Raw genomic sequence first — 20484 nt, 5'->3', positions numbered from 1 at the left:
TGGAAAGACTTGTTTTCATGCTTTGATTTTCCTTAAAAGACTTTGTAGAAACAAAGAACTGTTAAAGCATAAAGAGAGAGAGCTGGTTGAAGACGTACAAAAAGCTCCAGCTGAAGAGATGCTGATTGTTTTAATTGTGCTAATTGTTTATTTCTTACAGGCATCCTACAAGAAAAAGGTTTTAAGATTAGGCTGTTATCAATGTTTATGAACGTTATACCAATTTCACAATGCCAATTTGTATATAAAGTTATTCAACTTTCACCACTGTCTCAGAATTGGTAGTGCTGTTGCTTTAAAAGCATTCAACAACTATTTGAAGTAACACAAGCACATGAGACAGGATGTGTTGTGCTCCATAAGCATCCAGCAGCTAGAGGGGTTAACACAGTCACAGGAGAAGGGGAGTGTTTTAGCAGAGCCCCAGGGGGATTGTGGGGAAGTTGTTTACTGTCTGGCTGGAGCCGAAGAGAAAGGTAGTGTGTGTGTTCTGTATCTCACAGAAGTGCCCCTGCAAGTGAAAAGGATTCATGTCAGGAGTTAAGCTAAGCACAGGTCAGGTAGAGTTCCTGAACTAGCAGTACAAATTATTGTCAGGCAGAAAGATAAGGACTGGAAGAAATGGTGTCACAGGGATCATCTCCCTCAGCAAACCCTCCCCCCTCCTCCATCTCACTGTGCTGTAAAGAATGCTGTGTTCATTAATATACCTTTCATTATAACTGTGCTGTCCTGTAATACTGGGAAGACTGTGAACTGCTGTGCTGCTAAGGAAACTGTACTGTTTGTCACTGTAGCATGTTGCTCATAAGACTTAACTTGCACTGGCCATGCGGCTTCTTATTAAATGCTACTGTTCTACCGTTTATGAGGACTCTTGTCAAGTGTGTCTGGTCAGCAGGTGAAACAACCTATGTGTCTGTGCCTGAGGGTCAATACCCCTGTGTGCCTGAGAGAAGCTGCAGCATATGGTCGCCCTGAATAACAATTGCCCCAGGATTCCAAAGAATTCATGTAACCTGTCTCGTCTCTATCTGAACCTAGCCCCGTGCGTGTAACACATTGTATGATTTCAACATAATTAAATTGCATTTTATTGCATGAAATAAGTATTTGATCACCTACCAACCAACAAGAATTCTGTCTCTCACAGACCTGTTAATTTTTCTTTAAGAAGCCCTCCTACTCTGTACTCATTGTCTGTATTAACTGCACTTGTTTGAATTTGCTACCTGTATAAAAGACACCTGTCCACACACTCAATCAATCACACTCGAACCTCTCTATAATGGCCAAGACCAAAGAGCTGTCTAAGAACACCAGGGACAAAATTGTAGACTTGCACAAGGCTGAGATGGGCTACAGGACAATAGGCAAGCAGCTTGGTGAGAAGGCAACAACTTTTGGCACAATTATTAGAATATGGAAGAAACACAAAATGACTGTCAATCTTCCTCGGTCTGGGACTTCATGCAAGTTCTCGCCTGGTGGGATAAGGATGATACTGAGAAAGGTCAGGAATCAGCCCAGAACTACACGAGAGGAACTGTTCAATGACTTGAAGAGTTCTAGGACCATAGTCTCAAACATTACCTTTAGTAATGTTAGAACTCTCCTGTTAGTTTTTTTCTATTTTGTGGTCACGTGACCTGCTGCCTATTTATTCCAGCTCCTCCCTTCTGGCTTTGCTGGACTTCAGTGTTATTTGACTCTCTATCTAGCCAGGTGCTTTTGTACCTATCTCTCTAGTTTGTTTGGTCCTTTGGACCTCTAAGTACTTTTTGTCTGTTTGTCTTTTTGCTCCGCTACAACATCTGCTAGGAGGTGTCCAATTTTGTCCCAGTCCTTAGTTCTTTTAGGGACCCCTCCCTTTATTCTATAGGTCTGCGTTCAGACTAGCTGAGGACGAAGGCGGGTCTGTTCACAAGGAACAGGTCGCCCGCTGCAATGTAGGGAATCAGTTTAGTCTTATTGTAGGGACAGATTCCCTTTCTTTCCTTAGTTCTTGTAGCAGATCATAACAGTAAGTCCAGCCCAAACTACTTGGAAAGAAATCCGGGGATCAGTATGGTGTCTGTTCAAGAGTTGGCTCAACGCCTGCAGGGATTGTCTCTAGAGGTGGCCGAGCTCCAGCAACACGTGAGTAGCTGTCCTGGAGCGCATTTTGTGGAACCAAAGGCAGGACTGCCTGATATTTTTGATGGTAAACAGCGGGATTTTTTTTCCTTTAAAAATGTTTGTTTATTATATTTTCGTTTGAGACCCAGGTCCTCTGGGAATGAATCACAGCGCATTGGGTTTATCATGTCACTTTTGCGCAAGGAAACACAGGGGTGGGCCTTTTCTCTCCAACCTAATGATCCGCGTTTTAGATCAGTGGAGGATTTTTTTTTCTGCTATGGGGTTATTGTATGACGATCCTGATCGAGTCTCATCTGCTGAGACAGAACTGAGATGTTTGAAGCAGGGGTCAGATGATGTTGAAAATTATTGTACACACTTCAGAAGGTGGTCTTCAGAAGTGAAATGGAATGATTCGGCGTTAAAATGTTCGTTTCTTGCTGGTCTAAGTGAAAGGGTTAAAGATCTGCTGATTTCATTTCCTGCACCTGTGACCTTGCAAGAGGCCATGAAATTAGCTATACGTGTGGACAGGAGACTGCGTGCCAGGGTTAATGATGAGAAAATTCCTGCAATGGCAGCTCCTAGTCCTCAGAGGGTCTGCTCGGACGGCGGAGAACCGATGGAGGTTGGGGCGATGTCACTCCGCTCTCAGGAAAGAGACCGCAGGTTTTCCAAGGGATTGTGTTTTTGCTGTGGTAAGTCTGACCATTTAATTAAGAACTGTGAGCTTCGTTTAAGCAAAGAAAAAAAAAGAGTCAGTTACGCCCGTATTGCTTGTTTGAATTCTAAGGGAGTATTTCTTTCAGGGAGTACCTCATTGCAGGACGATGTGATTGAATTTCAGGTATTTGTGGATTGTGGTTCAATACTTAATGTGATTGATAAGGGGTTTTTTGAAAAACTTAAATTGGAATCCAAACCTTTGTCATCACCTATTTCTGTGATTGCTATTGACAACACGCCTTTGAAATGTATTACTCACAAGGTTGCTGAATTTCCCCTCACTATCAATGGTATTCACCAGGAAAATTTGGATTTGGTGGTATTAAATAATTTACCTTCTCCAGTAGTTTTAGGTTTGCCTTGGTTAAAACTGCACAATCCTTTACTGGACTGGTCTACTAATGAGATTAAGTCATGGAGTCCTAAGTACTATGATAAGTGTTGTAACGGTCGCATTGTGGCTGTGGAAAAAGGGGAATTACCTGTACCTATTCAGGATTTTTGGAAGGTTTTTTCAGAGGTGGAGTCGCAAGTTTTACCTCCTCATAGGGACTATGATTGCACCATTGAGTTTGTTCCTGGAGCTACTCTTCCCAAGAGTCGCTTATTTAATATGACTATCCCTGAGAGAAAGGCCTTGGAGGAACACATACAGATGAGCTTGGCTGCTGGTCACATTAGACCTTCTAAGTCACCTGTGGCTGTTGGATTTTTTTTTGTAAAAAAAAAGGACGGCGGTTTACGTCCATGTCTGGACTTTTGTGAAATTAATAAAATTACCGTACGCAATTGCTACCCATTGCCGTTAATTCCTGACTTGTTTAACCAGTTAGTGGGGGCCAAGTGGTTCTCTAAAATTGATCTCCGGGGTGCATACAATTTGTTACGAATAAAGGAGGGTGATGAATGGAAAACTGCTTTTAACACTCCGGTAGGTCATTTTGAGAATATGGTGATGCCTTTTGGTCTTACCAATGCACCCGCGTTTTTTCAGAACCTTATTAATGACATCCTGAGACCTTTGATTGGTAAGAATGTGGTTGTGTATTTGGATGACATTTTGATTTATTCGCCAGATCTGGAATCTCATTGGCAGAGCGTACGTGAGGTATTGCAGTTATTAAGTGACAATTCACTTTTTGATAAGCTGGAGAAATGTGAGTTCGCTGTGCAGAGAATTAGTTTTTTGGGCTACATTATCTCCAGCGAGGGCTTTGAGATGGACCCGGTGAAGGTTCAGGCTGTGCAGGAATGGTCTAGGCCTATTGGTTTGAAATCAATACAGAGATTTTTGGGTTTCGCCAATTATTACAGAAAATTCATTAAGAATTTTTCTATAATTGTTAAGCCGCTGACCGATCTCACCAGGAATGGTGCGAATACGGTCCAGTGGACTACTGAGGCCATTGAAGCTTTTGTGTATCTCAAGGAGAGGTTCAGTTCTGCCCCTATCCTTATGCAGCCTGATGAGACCAAGCCTTTTTTGGTCGAGGTTGATGCTTCTTCGGTGGGGGTCGGTGCGGTTTTGTCTCTGGAGAACAAGGATAGAGTACATCCCTGTGCTTTTTTTTCGAAAAAATTTTCAGAAACCGAACTTAATTACGATGTTGGTAATCGGGAATTGCTGGCTATTAAACTCGCGTTTGAACATTGGCGGCATTTCTTGGAAGGTGCTAAATTTCCGGTTCAGGTTTTCACTGATCATAAAAATTTGATTTATCTGGATGCTGCCAAGCGCTTGAATGCCCGTCAGGCTAGGTGGGCACTTTTTTTTTCTCGGTTTAATTTTTCTGTTACTTACATCCCTGGTACCAAGAATGTTAAATCCGATGCTTTCTCTCGCAGTTTTTCTCCCATGGTTGGTACTGAGGAGGAGGAGAGCATTTTACAGGAAGGAGTTGTGGTAGCAGTATTGGACTCCGTTTTGGAAGATGGGATTCTGAAAGCCCAGGAGGATACCCCATCTAACACTCCCCATGGGAGGTTGTTTGTGCCTAGAACCTTTAGGAAAGATTTGTTTGTGGAATATCATGAGTCTCGGTTGGCAGGTCATCCAGGAATTTCTGAGACTTAGAGACTTATAAGTCGCAGTTTTTGGTGGCCTGGGTGGCAGAAGGAAGTCATCAAGTGGGTGCGTCAATGTACGGTGTGTGCTAGGTCAAAGGCTTCGCATACCCCTGCTGCGGGGTTGCTTTGCCCTCTGGAGGTTCCTAGTGCGCCTTGGACGCATCTGGCAATGGATTTTATTACTGACCTTCCTGTGTCCGAGGGTTTCACTGTCATCTGGGTGGTCGTGGACCGTTTTAGCAAGATGTGTCATTTGGTTCCTTTCATTAAATTACCCTGCACTAAGACACTCGCTAAGGCGTTTGTTAAGGAAATTGTCAGACTCCATGGCGTTCCCACGGACATTGTTTCTGATAGGGGACTTCAGTTTGTAGCTCGCTTTTGGCGTGCTTTTTGTGACAGGTTGGGAGTCCATTTGTCATTTTCGTCTGGTTATCATCCTGAGTCTAATGGACAGACAGAAAGAAAGAACCAGGATGTTGAACAGTTTTTGGGTTGTTTTGTGGCAGCAATAAAGAGGGGTGGTCTGAGTTTCTGCCACTCGCTGAATTTGCTCTTAACAACCATACATCCTCTTCTGCTGGGTGTTCTCCTTTTTTTTGTTGTACTGGGAGACATCCGTCGTTTGGTTCGTTCTCCAAATTGGTGTCGGCTGTGCCGGAGGAGGAGAATTTTTCCGGTGATTTGGAGAGAGTTTGGACTGACGTACGTTGTAACCTTCAAGAGGCTAACAAAAAGTCCAAGAAGTATTGTAACAGGAAACGTAAAGACGTTTTGTTTACGGTGGGTGACATGGTTTGGTTGTCCTCAAAGAATCTGCGGTTGAGGATTCCCTCTAAAAAATTGGGTATGAATTTTGTGGGGCCATTTAAGGTGCTTCAGGTGTTTATCAGTCTGCTGTTAGGTTGGAGGTCTCCACATCCTGGAAGATTAATCCTGTGTTTCATGTTTCCTTGTTGAAAAAGGCTGATGTATCGGATAGGGATGCTACTGTCGCAGTTTCTCCGGTGGTGGAAGACGGCGAATATGAAATTTCTCGTATCCTGAATTCCAGAAGACATAGAGGGAGATTGCAGTATCTCGTCGCTTGGAAAGGTTTCGGTTCCGAGGATAACTCCTGGGTAAGGGCGGATGATGTCTCTGCCCCTAGACTTGTCAGAGCGTTCCACAGGAGGTTTCCTGATAGGCCTGGGCCTGGAGGATCCAGAGGATCCTCACAGAAGAGGGGGTACTGTTAGAACTCTCCTGTTAGTTTTTTTCTATTTTGTGGTCACGTGACCTGCTGCCTATTTATTCCAGCTCCTCCCTTCTGGCTTTGCTGGACTTCAGTGTTATTTGACTCTCTATCTAGCCAGGTGCTTTTGTACCTATCTCTCTAGTTCGTTTGGTCCTTTGGACCTCTAAGTACTTTTTGTCTGTTTGTCTTTTTGCTCCGCTACAACATCTGCTAGGAGGTGTCCAATTTTGTCCCAGTCCTTAGTTCTTTTAGGGACCCCTCCCTTTATTCTATAGGTCTGCGTTCAGACTAGCTGAGGACGAAGGAGGGTCTGTTCACAAGGAACAGGTCGCCCGCTGCAACGTAGGGAATCAGCTTAGTCTTATTGTAGGGACAGATTTCCTTTCTTTCCTTAGTTCTTGTAGCAGATCATAACAAGTAACACACTGCGCCATCATGGATTAACATCCTGCAGGGCAGGCAAGGTCCCCCTGCTCACGCCAGCACATGTCCAGGCCCATTTAAAGTTCGCCAATGACCATCTGGATGATCCAGAGGAGTCATGGGAACATCGTCCCAACCGTGACGCATGGTGGGGGAAACATCATACTTTTGAGGTGTTTTTCTGCAAAGGGGACAGGACGGCTACACCTTATTGAAGAGAGGATGGATAGGGTCATGTATTGCGAGATTTTAGTCATTAAAGATGGGTCGTGGCTGGGTCTTCCAGCATGACAATGACCCGAAACACATAGCCAGGTCAACTAAGCATTTCAAGGTCCTGGAGTGGACTAGCCAGTCTCCAGACCTAAACCCAATAGAAAATATTTGGAGGGAGCTGAAACTCATTGTTGCCAAGCGACAGCCCCGAAACCTGAAAGATCTGGAGAAGATCTGTATGGAGGAGTGGGCCAAAATCCCTGCTGCAGTGTGTGCAAACTTAGTCAAGAACTACAGGAAACGTCTGACCTCTGTAATTGCAAACGAAGGTTTCTGTATCAAATATTAAGTTCTGTTTTTCTATTGTACCAAATACTTATTTCATGCAATGAAATGCAAATTATTTATGTAAAAATCATACAATGTGATTTTCTGGATAGTTTTTTTAAGATTCTGTCTCTCACAGTTGAAGTGTACCTACGATAAAAATTACAGACCTCTCCATTCTTTGTAGGTGGGAAAACTTGCAAAATCGGCAGTGTATGAAATATTTATTTTCCCCACTGGATCTTTACTCTCAGTGGGGGAAAAGGGGGTGATTTGAACTTTTCTTTTTCAGATTTTTTAAAACCTTTTCTTTACTGTTTTTTTAGCCCCCTTAGGAGACTTGAAGATGCGATCATCCGATTGCTTGTGCTATATACAGCGATGCCACAGCATTGCTGCGTATAGCAGAAATCACTGTCTTCTTTGATCACGTCATGGGCGTGCCGATGTGCGGAGTTAATGATTAGTGTTGAGCCACCCCCGTAGTGTTCGAGTTCGGTTCGGTTCGTCGAACAACCGTATGTTCGCCGAACTGTTCGTCGAACACCTTCGAACAACGTTAAAACCAATGGCAGGCAAACAAAAACACATAGAAACACATAGAAAACACCTTCACAGGTGTCCAAAAGCTGACAAACTGCTCAGAAGACACAACTAACACATGGAAAAGTGACAAATACATATAGTCATGCGAAAAGAAAAGAGGTGGAGGAGTAAAAGGAGGGGGAGATACAGATATAGGCATGTCATGCCTTTCTAAAACCAAAAAAGTGCGAAGCCGACATGGCCAGTCCGTTGCTGCCCGTGCGACCTCCATGTCGCCGACTTTATGCCAGAGCCGCGGTGGACCCTGACGGCCAGCCCCCCTGTCCCAATACTGGTGCCTGTCCGCTGGTGGGTCGAGCGAGCCCCACTGCGGTGGAGGCAGGTCTAATCTTTTTTATTTAAATTGTCTCTCTAATTTGAATGAGTACACTTTAAATCCTTTTACAAGTACATAGTACATAGTACATAGTTTGTAAAGCCGAATAAAGACTTGCGTCCATCAAGTTCGACCTGTAAGTTCTGTAGTTGCTAAAGTTGATCCAGAGGAGGGCAAAAACCCCAAATGATTTAGCCAATCTTCACCTGAGGAAAAATTCCCTCCCGACTCTGAAACCAGCAGTCAGAATAAATCCCTGTATCAACCTACTATTTTATTCTATTTTTAAGTATATGCAGAAATCTGCCTGGTATCTAGAAAAGCATCCAGTCCCCACTTGAACTGGTGTAGTGAATCCGACATTACCGTCTCCTCACTCAGTGAATTCCATATTCTCACTGCTCTTACCGTAAAGAACCCCTTCCTATGCTGGTGCTGAAACCTTTTCTCTTCCAGTCTTAGTGAGTGCCCTCTTGTTACCGTAATATCCCTCCTTTTGAACAAATCCCGGGCAAGGTCTCTATACTGTCCCCTAACATATTTGTACACATTTATTATGTCCCCCCTCAACCTTCTCTTTTCCAGGCTGAATAGTCCTAGTTTTGCCAACCTCTCTGGGTATTGCAGTCCCTCCATTCCCTTTATTAATTTTGTTGCCCTCCTTTGTACCTTTTCAAGCTCATTTATATCCTTTCTATATATTGGGGCCCATAACTGAGCACAGTATTCCAAGTGTGGTCTGACCAGTGCTTTGTACAGTGGAAGAACAATGTTCTCATCCTTTGCAGCTATACCTCTTCTGATACATCCCATTACCCTGTTTGCCCTTACAGCAGCGGCCTGACTTTGGGCACTCCAATTTAGTTTGCTATCAATCAAGATGCCCAAGTCCTTCTCCATCTCTGAATTCCCCAATGATTTCCCATTCAGTGAGTACTGGTGACTTCCATTTTTCCTTCCCATATGTATGACCTTACATTTCTCCTCGTTAAACCTCATTTGCCATTTAATGCTCCACCTACCCAGCTTATCCAAATCCCTCTGAAGGTCTTCACTATCCTCTTTTGTATTAATTGTTTTACATAACTTTGTGTCATCTGCAAATATTGATATTTTACTATTTATCCCGTTGACTATGTCGTTAATAAAGATATTAAATAACATTGGGCCTAGTACAGACCCCTGTGGTACCCCACTAGTGACGCTTACCCAATCTGAGTATATTCCATTTATAACCACCCTCTGCCTACTATCCTTTAGCCAGTTAGCTACCCACTTGCAGACATTTTCCCCCAGCCCCATCATTCTCATTTTGTATACCAACCTATTATGTGGCACGCTATCGAACGCTTTTGAGAAGTCGAGATACACGACATCCACTGGTTCCCCCTGATCTACTCGAGAGCTAACCTCCTCGTAGAAGTCAATCAGGTTTGTTTGGCAGGAGCGATTCCTCATGAATCCATGTTGGTTCGGGGTTAATAGATTATTAGCGTCAAGATGCTCCATGATTGCCTCATTAATAAAGCCTTCAAAAATTTTGCCCACAACGGACGTCAGACTCACCGGCCGATAGTTTCCGGCGTCACTTTTTGCTCCCTTTTTGAATATTGGCACTACATTCGCCTGTCGCCAATCAAGTGGTACAGACCCAGTCTCAACAGAGTCCTTAAATATAAGATATAACGGTCTGTCTATCACATTACTTAGTTCCCTTAGTACCCGTGGGTGTATGCCATCAGGTCCTGGTGATTTGTTTATTTTAATGTTACTGAGGCGTTTCTGTACCCCAGCTTGGGTTAGATTTGTCATACTTAGTGGAGGATTCAGCTTGTCACTTCTCATTTCGCCTGTTAGTTCTTTTTCCTTTGTGAAAGTTGACGAAAAAAAATGATTTAATAGATTAGCTTTATCCTCATCTTTCTCTATGATTTTGCCTTCATCACTTTTTATCGGTCCAATATTATTCGATTTAATCCTTTTATTATTTATATACGTAAAGAACAGTTTGGGATTTGATCTACTTTCCCTAGCAATACGTCTCTCTGTTTCCTCCTTTGCTATTTTTATTTGTTTTTTGCAGGTTCTCGTTTTTTCCTTGTAACACATTAGTGCCTCCTTGCTGTTTTCCTGTTTTAATCTCTTGAATGCCTCTTTTTTGCTATTTAACGCCCCTTTTACGTTCTTATTCAACCATATTGGTTTCCTCTTATTTCTGGCCCTTTTATTCCCATACGGTATATACCTCTCGCACTGAGTATTCAGAATTCTTTTGAGGGTTTCCCATTTACTATTCGTATTTCCTTGATTAAGAACTTTGTCCCAGTCTATAAGTTGAAGGTTTTCTTTCAGCTGATCAAACTTCGCCCTCCTAAAGTTTAATGTTTTAGTTGTTCCCTTATTGATAACCCTACTGAAGGGCATTTTGAAATTGATAATATTATGATCGCTATTACCTAGGTGCCCCCCTATCTGTACCTCAGTTATTCTATCAGGCCTATTAGTCAATATTAAGTCCAACACTGCCTTCCCTCTCGTTGGTTCCTGCACTAGTTGGGAGAGATAATTATCCTTGATATTTGTCAAGAACCTTTTTCCTTTCTGCGATCTACAGGTTTCTGTTTCCCAGTCAATATCCGGGTAGTTGAAGTCCCCCATTACAATCACCTCATTATGTTTTGCTACTTTGTCTATTTGTCCTAATAGCAGTTTCAAGGATCTATTGGAGGGCAAGTCTCATGCCAGCAGCCGCGTAATTCCAGCTCCAGTAGCGTCCACTAAAGCTGCTGCAGTTAAAAAGCTTTTATAAGGATCGAGCTCAGCGGTCCACCGCAAAGCGTCCTACAGCCAGTCTCAGCCCCTATGCCTTGGGGTGCCTCCCCGATGCTCTTCACTGAGTGTCCCGGGGGCCCGAACCATTTCCTTTGAAAAAATTAAGTGTCCAAACTACAGGTGGTGTAGCTTGCTTAACAGCTGGGATAATCCGCTGACTAGCAGACACTGCTACTAGGCACAAAGTATTTCCTGGGCTAGATCAGTTAAAAATTTGTAATTAGATACTCTGGTTGGATGCTGAGAAAGCATTCCATAGAGTCTCCTGGCACGCCATATATTATTCTCTTAAAAAGCTTGGAGTAGGGGTCTAGGGGACCCTTTTATAGCCAAAATCACGGCCCTGTATCGCAATACGTCACCTAGGGTGATGATAAATGGAACATTTTCATCACCTTTCATAATCACCAATGGGACAAGGCAGGGATGTCCTCTGTCCCCTCTCTTATACATCCTAGTGACGGAGCACCTGCTCTCATCAATTCGCCATAACCCCAATATTAGGTGGATTGAGGTGGGAGGCACCGAGTACAAGTGCTCTGCATTTGCTGATGATGTCCTAGTATATATCACTCAATCACATATATCCATCCCTGCTGTTATGGCTGAAATAGATCACTTTGTTACATGGTCAAATTTTAAAATCAATGCAGCGAAGTCTGAGGCCCTCCATGTCTCCCTCCCCAAATCCATACAGGATTCCATCCAGTCCAACTTTCCCTTTGCCTGGCCCTCACAGGGTATCAAATACTTAGGAATTCGTATTCATAGAGACCTCTCCCGTCTATGTTATCTTAATTTTGGGCCCTTTATTGAACAACTCCATACAGACCACGGTTGGCAAGTTAGAACTGTAAGATTCACTACGTAAACCACTGGTGTTTTGTGGAAAAGCATATGTACACTGTGTTCCAAATTATTATGCAAAAAGTGTTTAGGAGTGATAAGGTAAGAATTTTTTTGTTTGTCAGTTAAACTCATTGATGGTGATGTGTGTCAGGGCTCTATATATCACTGTAAGCAATTGCAGACACCTGTGCTAATTAGTTTGGCAGGTGTGTCCAATGAAAGGCAAGACTACTTAAGAAGGCTGTCCCACATTATTAAGCAGCCTACATTTTCTGCCAAAATGGGAAAGAAAAAGGATGTGTCGGCTGCTGAGAAGCAACAAATTGTGGAGTGTTTAGGTCAAGGCATGACTACAATCAACATTGCCAAGACACTTCATCCTGATCATCGCACAATCAAGAAGTATGTAGCTGATTCACAGTACACACGTGTGCGTGCTGATAAGGGAAAATTGAGGACTCTTTTCTACAGGTAATTACGTCAGGTTAAAAGAGCAGCGGCAAAAAAGCCTTGTTATAGCAGCAGACAAGTTTTTGAAGCTGCTGGTGCCTCCAACGTCCCCCGAACAACAAGATGCAGAGTCCTTCAGAGGTTTGCAGCTGTGCGTAAGCCATCCTGTCGACCTCCTCTATCCACTGCACACAAGCAGAAACTGCTCCAGTGGGCCAAACAATACATGAAGACTGACTTCAAAACTGTTTTGTTCACCGATGAGTGCCGTGCAACGCTCGATGGTCCAGATGGATGGAGTGGAGGATGGCTGGTTGATGGACACCCCATGCAAACACGGCAAACAAGGAGGAGGTGGAGTAATGTTTTGGGCTGGAATCATGAGGAGAGAGATTGTCGGCCCCTTTAGGATCCCTGAAGAGGTAAAGATGAACTCCATCATGTATGTGGAGTTTCTCAAACAGCACTTCCTGCCATGGTTCAAGAAGAAGAACCGTGTATTCCGCAGCAAGATCATTTTCATGCATGATAATGCACCGTCTCATGCTGCACATAACACATCTGCATCTCTGGCTGATATGGGCATAAAAGGGGACAAACTTATGGTGTGACCCTCATGCTCCCCTGACCTCAACCCCATTGAGAACCTCTGGAGCATCATCAAAAGGAGTGTCTATGATGGCGGGAGGCAGTTCACATCTAAGCAACAGCTCTGGGAGGGTATTCTGTCCTCATGCAAAACAATTGAAGCAGAAACCATCCAAAACCTGACAATTTCAATGGACGAGAGAGTTCAGAAGCTCCTTTCGAACAAGGGGTCCTATGTGCAAATGTAACATCACCTAGAATAAAGTTTTGAGTTGAAAACTGTTTGATTTCAGTTTGTAATAACCTGCTAATGCTTATAATTTCAAAAATGACCATTTTTTTGTTCTTTATTAAAATGAAAAGGTTGATCGAAGAGTGTTGGGGATCTAACAGTGTGGCAACCCAGTAGTCAGGATTACTTCGAATTCTGACAATCTGAGGGTCATGTTGCAGGTAGTGCAGCAAGAAGGCACTTGTAACATACCTGGCGGCGTCTTTGCATAGTGGTCCATCTCCCACTGTGCAAGAGCGCGCACTTGATCTCCAGTCCAGTCTGCTAGCCTGGCTTCCCTCCATGCTGTCTGCTTGCCTCTGTTTCTGCTGCTTAAGGGCGGCGCCCGATCACTTCCTGTTTCTTGTACCTGCTGCAGACACACCCCTTGTGCGTCCTCAGCATATTGCTGTCTGTCACCTGGTATTTAACCCAGCTCCTCCCAAGAAACCCTGCCTGAGCATTGTGTTCTGTCAGTTGGCTTCTGGTCACTGATATGCCAGGTCCCGTTTATGTTTCCTGCCTTCGGTATCAGTTACCGTGTCTGAACTGTGTCCTGTCTGTATTATCTTCTAGCCTGTTGTCTTCTGCCTATCCTGGAGGCTGTATTTCCAGGCCTGTGTGTACACGCTCCTAGCCTGTTCGTTCCGCCTTCTAGGGGCCGCATACCTAGACCCGCTCCTGTATCTTGCTGCTGTGTCTGTTCTTGTCTGAATACTCTCCTAGCCTGTTTCCTGTTTTTCTCTATGTCCGTACCTTCCCTTTTCCTGCAGAATCTGATCCCGTACCTATCTCCTACTCTTTGTCTCTGTACTCCCGTTTGTGAGTTTAGAGTCCACTTGCTACTTCATTGCAAGTATCCTGTGTGTACCTGGTTCTGCCTTTTCCTTCCAGTCTGTTCCGTGTGAACAGAGCCCTGTCCCCTCTGCTCTGCCTTGCTTACCGCTCCGGCGGTTCTTGCCCGCTCTGCCCTGTCCACCGCGTCTGCGGTTTCGCTTTGCTCAGTCCTGTCCACCGCGTCTGCGGTTTCACTTTGCTCAGCCCTGTCCACCGCGTCTGCGGTTTCGCTTTGCTCAGCCCTGTCCACCGCGTCTGCGGTTTCGCTTTGCTCAGCCCTGTCCACTGCGTCTGCGGTTTCGCTTTGCTCAGCCCTGTCCACCACGTCTGCGGTTTCGCTTTGCTCAGCCCTGTCTACCGCGTCTGCGGTTTCGCTTTGCTCAGCCCTGTCCACCGCGTCTGCGGTTTCGCTTTGCTCAGCCCTGTCCACCGCGTCTGCGGTTTCGCTTTGCTCAGCCTTGTCTACCGCGTCTGCGGTTCTGCTCTGCTCAGCCTTGTCTACCGCGTCTGCGGTTCTGCTCTGCTCAGCCTTGTCTACCGCGTCTGCGGTTCTGCTCTGCTCAGCCTTGTCTACCGCACCTGCGGTTTCGCTTTACTTTGTTTGTTTACCGCATCTGCGGCTCTGAATTTGTCTCCCAGTCTGTACTGGACCCTACCCAGCCTGCGCTCTAGTCTGCCTGTTCCTGTATTCCCCGGTGTGGGTCAACAGCTGTGTCCGGAGTCTGACCTGGAGTAGACCCTGGTCCCTCTGCTCGGTTCCTCCCTGGTGCACTGGCGTCGTATGCCATCGTGCGACCTTGGTCGGATCGGGCAGATACTTAGTTACGCCACTCCAGGCACTCTCCGGTTCATGGCACAGTGGAACCACTAAACACGCACACGCCAGTCATTCCGGGCGTGTGCATTACAGCACTCATGTGTCTTGCGCATCTAGGAGCCCCAAAATTATTTTCCGGGCTAGATGCAGCTAAAAATTATTATTAATTTGAAAGCTGGTGGAGCTTAGTATAGATGGCCTAATAGAATCAGTACTGCACACTGCTACAAGGACCAAATTATTTTCCAGCCAAGATACAGATAAACATGATTAGTAATTTTAAATCTGGTGGAGTTTAGTATAGATGGCCTAATAGAATCAGTACTGCACACTGCTACAAGGCCCAAATTATTTTCCAGCCAAGATACAGATAAACATGATTAGTAATTTGAAAGCTTAAAACGGTTGGTGAGGTGATTTTAACAAATCATCAAGCTTTTACTCTCCCCAGGATGACAAAGGGGTAGAAAAGTCATTTCGGATCCATGATTTGTTCATCTTTATGAACGTGAGTCTGTCTACATTATCAGTGGAGAGCCGCGTGCGCTTATCTGTCAGCACACCACCAGCAGCGCTGAACACACGTTCAGACAGAACGCTTGCTGCGGGGCATGACAAGATATCCAAGGCGTAAGTGGCGAGCTCCGGCCATTTATCCAGATTGGAAGCCCAAAAAGAGCAAGGGTCCAGCGACACAGTCATGGCTTCAATGTTTACTTGGAGATACTCCTGTACCATCGTCTCTAGGTGTTGACTATGTGTCAGACTTCTTGTCTCCTGTGGCCTTGCAAAGGATGGGCTAAAAAAGTGGTGAAATGATTCCGCAAAATTGATGTTACCAGCAGATACTGTGTTTCTGTTACGTTTTGAGTGCTGAACACTCGACGGTGCCACGGTTGGCAAGTTGGAACTGTGAGATTCACTACGTGCACCACTAGTGTTTTGGGGAAAAGCACATGTAAGATTCTGCAACAGTCTCTGCTGATACTCCTGCATGCGTGCATCTCTTTCTATGGCAGGAATAATTTCTGCAAATTTACTTTTGTACCGGGGATCTAACAGTGTGGCAACCCAGTAGTCAGGATTATTTCTAATTCTCACAATTCGAGGGTCATGTTGCAGGTAGTGCAGCAAGAAGGCACTCATGTGTCTTGCGCATCCAGGAGCACCAAGTCCCTGTTGTGTTGGTGGCGAGGTAACAATCATGCTTCCTTCCTCTGCCCTCTCCCCCCAACCTCGCACAACAGAAATGTGATCAAGGTCTCCCTCATCTGATGAGTCTTCCATCAGTTCGTCCTCCACTTCTTCCTGGGCTCCTGCACCTTCCTCACTAGTTTGGCTGCTACCATGCGCCCTGGTAAAACCATCTCCCCCACCCTCACATGCCTGCCGCCTTGGTGCTGCCGACCGTCTGGACCTTGCAGATGTTAGCCCTTCCGCATACAACTCCTCCTCCTCTACTTCCTCCACCTCCTCTTGTGCCACCACCTGACTCCGAATTCTGTTTAACATGTGCTCCAGCATGTAAATCACCGGAATAGTCATGCTGATAATGGCATCGTCAGCACTAAACATCTTCGTCGCCATTTCAAAACTGTGCAGATGGTTACATAGGTCCCTGATCTGAGACCACTCCTCCAGTGTGATTTGCCCCACCTCTGGATCTCGTTGGCCCAGGCTATACGTCACAACGTATTGCGCCAGGGCTTGTCGGTGCTGCCACAGTCACTGCAACATGTGCAGAGTTGAATTCCACCGGGTAGGCACATCGCATTTTAGCCGGTGAAGTGGCAGGCCCAACGACTTCTGTAGAGATGTAAGTCGCTGAGCTGCGGGATTCGAACGGCGGAAGTGAGCACACAGCGACAGTGCCCTCTGCAGAAGGCCATCTAGTCCGGGATAGTGGGCTAAAAATTGCTGGACAACCAGGTTCAACACGTGAGCCATACAAGGCACGTGTGTGACATTGCCCCTGGCGAAGGGCCGCACCGAAGTTTGCAGCATTGTCGCACACGGCCTTCCCTGGTTTCAGGTCCAGTGGAGACAACCATTCATGAAACTGGTTCTCCAGAGCTGACCACAACTCCTCAGCTGTGTGACTCATATTTCCCACACATTTCAAAGTAAAACCGCCTGATGACGTTGAGCCCTGCTGCCAGCATAGTAAGGAGGTGTGCAGGATCCCTTCTGCGCAGTTAGAAAGCTTGTGGCATGACCAGACAGGCTTTGGGTGCAGGTGGAGGACCGAGAGGAGGTTGAGGAGGCAGAAGCAGTGGAGGAACTTTGAGATAAAGAGGATTGACGCGCAACTCGTGGGGACGCCAAGACTTGGACAGCAGCCCCTTGTCCTGCTGTCACCATAGTTACCCAGTGCCCAGTCAGCGACATGTAACGCCCCTGTCCATGCCTACTCATCCAAGTGTCTGTGGTGAAATGCACCCTGTCACACACAGAGTTTCTCAAAGAAGCGGTGATGTTGTGTGCGACATGCTGGTGGAGCGCAGACACACCTTTCTTTGAGAAGTAGTGCCGACTGGGCATCTGGTACTGGGGCACTGCGACGGACATAAGGTCTCGAAAATCCTCTGTGTCCACCAGGCGGAAAGGAAGCATTTCTGTAGCCAAGAGCTTGTAGATGGTGAAATTCAACCTCTTAGCTTTCTCATGGCTAGGAGGAAATGGTCTTTTACTTGTCCACATCCGAGGGACCGAGGGCTGGCTGTTGTGCTTAGACGGGGTTGAGAAGGGTGTCCCCGGCAAGCTGCCGGTCTGTGAGGAAGATGCAGGCGGACATGTTAGGTTGCCTTGATCCAAAGGTGGTGCTATCGATGTCGGACAGCGCTGAACACCAGCTGGTGTTTCCACCTCCAAAGAAAATGATGACCTGCCAATCACGCTGGCTGTTGCGGGTAAAGAGGTGGCAGGTCTACGTTCCAAAACAGGTGTGACTGCTGTCCCCCCAGTCACAGAGGATGAAGAGGCCGCGGATGCACAAGATGTGGCAGACGGTGGTTGGCCCGGCCGGCTAGGCCGCATTGTAGCACAGTGAGCTTCCCACTGCAACTTATGCTTCATATCCATGTGCCGGTTCACGCATGAAGTACTCAAACTATGTATTTTTTGGCCTCTACTTAGCTTTTGCTGACAAATGTTACAGATAACACGAGTTGGATCATCTTTATCGATCTGAAAAAATGCCCAGGCTATTCAAGGTTTAGCACCCATGCGACCTGAAGAGCCACCACGACTTATGGTCAGAGGCAGAGTTGTGTTTGAAGATGCAGTTGTTGACGTGCTTCCAGTACTACGTCTCTGTCCAGGAAGGCGCAACCTGACCTCGTCGTCACTAGCATCCTCCTCCACCTCCTCTGCTGACCTCATCTCTTGGCTGACTGTGGGTTGACAGTAAGTGGGATCTCCAACCTCGTCATCATCACCCTGTGTGTTATCAGAACCCGTCGTCCTCAGAGCCAACCTCTTCCTGCCCTGACAAAAAACTAAAGTTGTCGCTCCAATCAGGTATTTGAGTCTCATCATCATCTTCCTCATTGTCTCCACCAACACGAGTTAGTTTGGGAATGAGGGTCTACATTATGGTCAGAACCTTCTGCGTCTGGTCCTGGATCCGACTCATAAAGATTCTGGGCATCAGTGCAGATCATTTCCTCGTCTGGATTCACAGAAGCTCTGGAGCCGACCTCTGATTCCCAGGCTATAGTATGAGTAAACAGCTCTGCAGACTCAACCATCTGTTCTACCCCATACTCAGACGGGCAGCTGGAGACTTGGGAGCTGTGAGGAAGCAAGTGCGATTGGGGTGACACCTCTGAGGACTGGAGTATTTGAGATGTTGAAGTTGAGGTGGAGGAGAGCCCACTTAAAGGAGCACTTGATATCCGTTGAAGCACCTGCTGTTTTTGTGCCTCATCTGGAATTTGTAACGATTGGCGTGGCCGTAAGAAAGGGATCTTATCACATTGTCCGCTAAAAGAAGTAGACATCTTAGTTTGGCTGGAAGATGGTCTTTCTTCTGCAGATGTTACTGTTGCTTTAACACCTACCCCACGGACACAACCTTTTTTTCCCTTCCCAACACGCCTATTCCCCTTTCCACCAGCAGCAGGCCTTTTTCCACTCATTTTGGTGGTTAACTAATTCACAACTCTGGAGTTGTTTGCAGAAAAAACAATGGATGGGAACCGAGCAGAGCTGAGTGGCCAAACTGTGGTATTAGCCCAAATGTATTGGCTGGGTTAGATGCAGATAAAAATTATATTGAATTTTCAACCTGGTGGAGGTTAGTATAGATGGACTAATAGAACAAGTCCCACACACTGCTACAAGCCAAAATATTTTTTCAGAGCTAGATGCAGAAAAAAATTATATTGAATTTGCAACCTGATGGAGGTTAGTATAGATGGACTAAAAGAACAAGTCCCACACACTGCTACAAGCCGAAATATTTTTTCAGAGCTAGATGCAGAAAAAAATTATATTGAATTTGCAACCTGATGGAGGTTAGTATAGATGGACTAATAGAACAAGTCCCACACACTGCTACAAGCCGAAGCCCAAATATTTTTTCAGAGCTAGATGCAGATAAAAATTATTTTGAATTTGCAACCTGATGGAGGTTAGTATAGATGGACTAATAGAACAAGTCCCACACACTGCTACAAGCCGAAATATTTTTTCAGGGCTAGATGCAGAAAAAAATTATATTGAATTTGCAACCTGATGGAGGTTAGTATAGATGGACTAATAGAACAAGTCCCACACACTGCTACAAGCCGAAATATTTTTTCAGAGCTAGATGCAGAAAAAAATTAGATTGAATTTGCAACCTGGTGGAGGTTAGTATAGATGGACTAATAGAACAAGTCCCACACCCTGCTACAAGCCACAATATTTTTTCAGAGCTAGATGCAGATAAAAATTATTTTGAATTTGCAACCTGCTGGAGGTTAGTATAGATGGACTAATAGAATGATGCTATGCCCAAAAGGTTTTACTTCACTAGGTGCAGTAAAAAAATTTGTATTCTATACACAGGTGGTGTAGTTTGCAACACAGATAGGCTTCTCCACTGACTAACACACACTGCAAGAGGACAAAAAGGATTTGCTTTGCTAGATTTAGCCAAATGCTGTGAAAAAAACTTGCACAGCACTGGCACAGACCTGCCTGGCAAAAAGTGATAGGAACTGATGTAACCTAGCCCTGAAAAGGACTGCAATTACAATTAGTCTTTACTCCCAACCTATCTATTTAAGAGCACAGACCTGCCTGATAAAAGTGATAGGAACTGATGTAACCTAGCCCTGAAAAGGACTGCAATTACAATTAGTCTTTACTCCCAACCTATCTATTTAAGAGCACAGACCTGCCTGATAAAAGTCATAGGAAATGATGTAACCTAGTCCTTAAAAGGACTGCAATCACAACTATTCCCTACTCCCAAGCTATCTGTAGATTTGTGCGAAAATTGGTTTGAAATTAACAAAGTATAGCGCACACAGCAACAGCGGTGCCATCTAACACGCAGCTGCAGCAGTGAGAAAATGGTGGTCGACGGGGAAAATGGCTGGGTCTTATAGGGCAAGGACATGTCACATACACTGCCAATGACACATGCCCTTGCTTGTGTGAAAAAAATCAGTTCGCTCCGTGTGTGCGCTGCTGATAGGCTGACAGATTGCACCTCCCCACTGTAAATGCGGGAAAGAGAAAAAAAAATGGAGATCTTCATTATTTCTGCAGAGATCCATCCCCTGCCCCTCCCCCCGCCCCGCTGTACACTC

Source organism: Phyllobates terribilis, unplaced genomic scaffold, assembly GCF_046119375.1.
Source record: "Phyllobates terribilis strain yellow unplaced genomic scaffold, ASM4611937v1 Scaffold_5__5_contigs__length_657084704, whole genome shotgun sequence".
NCBI classification, from domain to species: Eukaryota; Metazoa; Chordata; class Amphibia; order Anura; family Dendrobatidae; genus Phyllobates; species Phyllobates terribilis.
Note: the sequence above shows the minus strand (reverse complement) of the source record.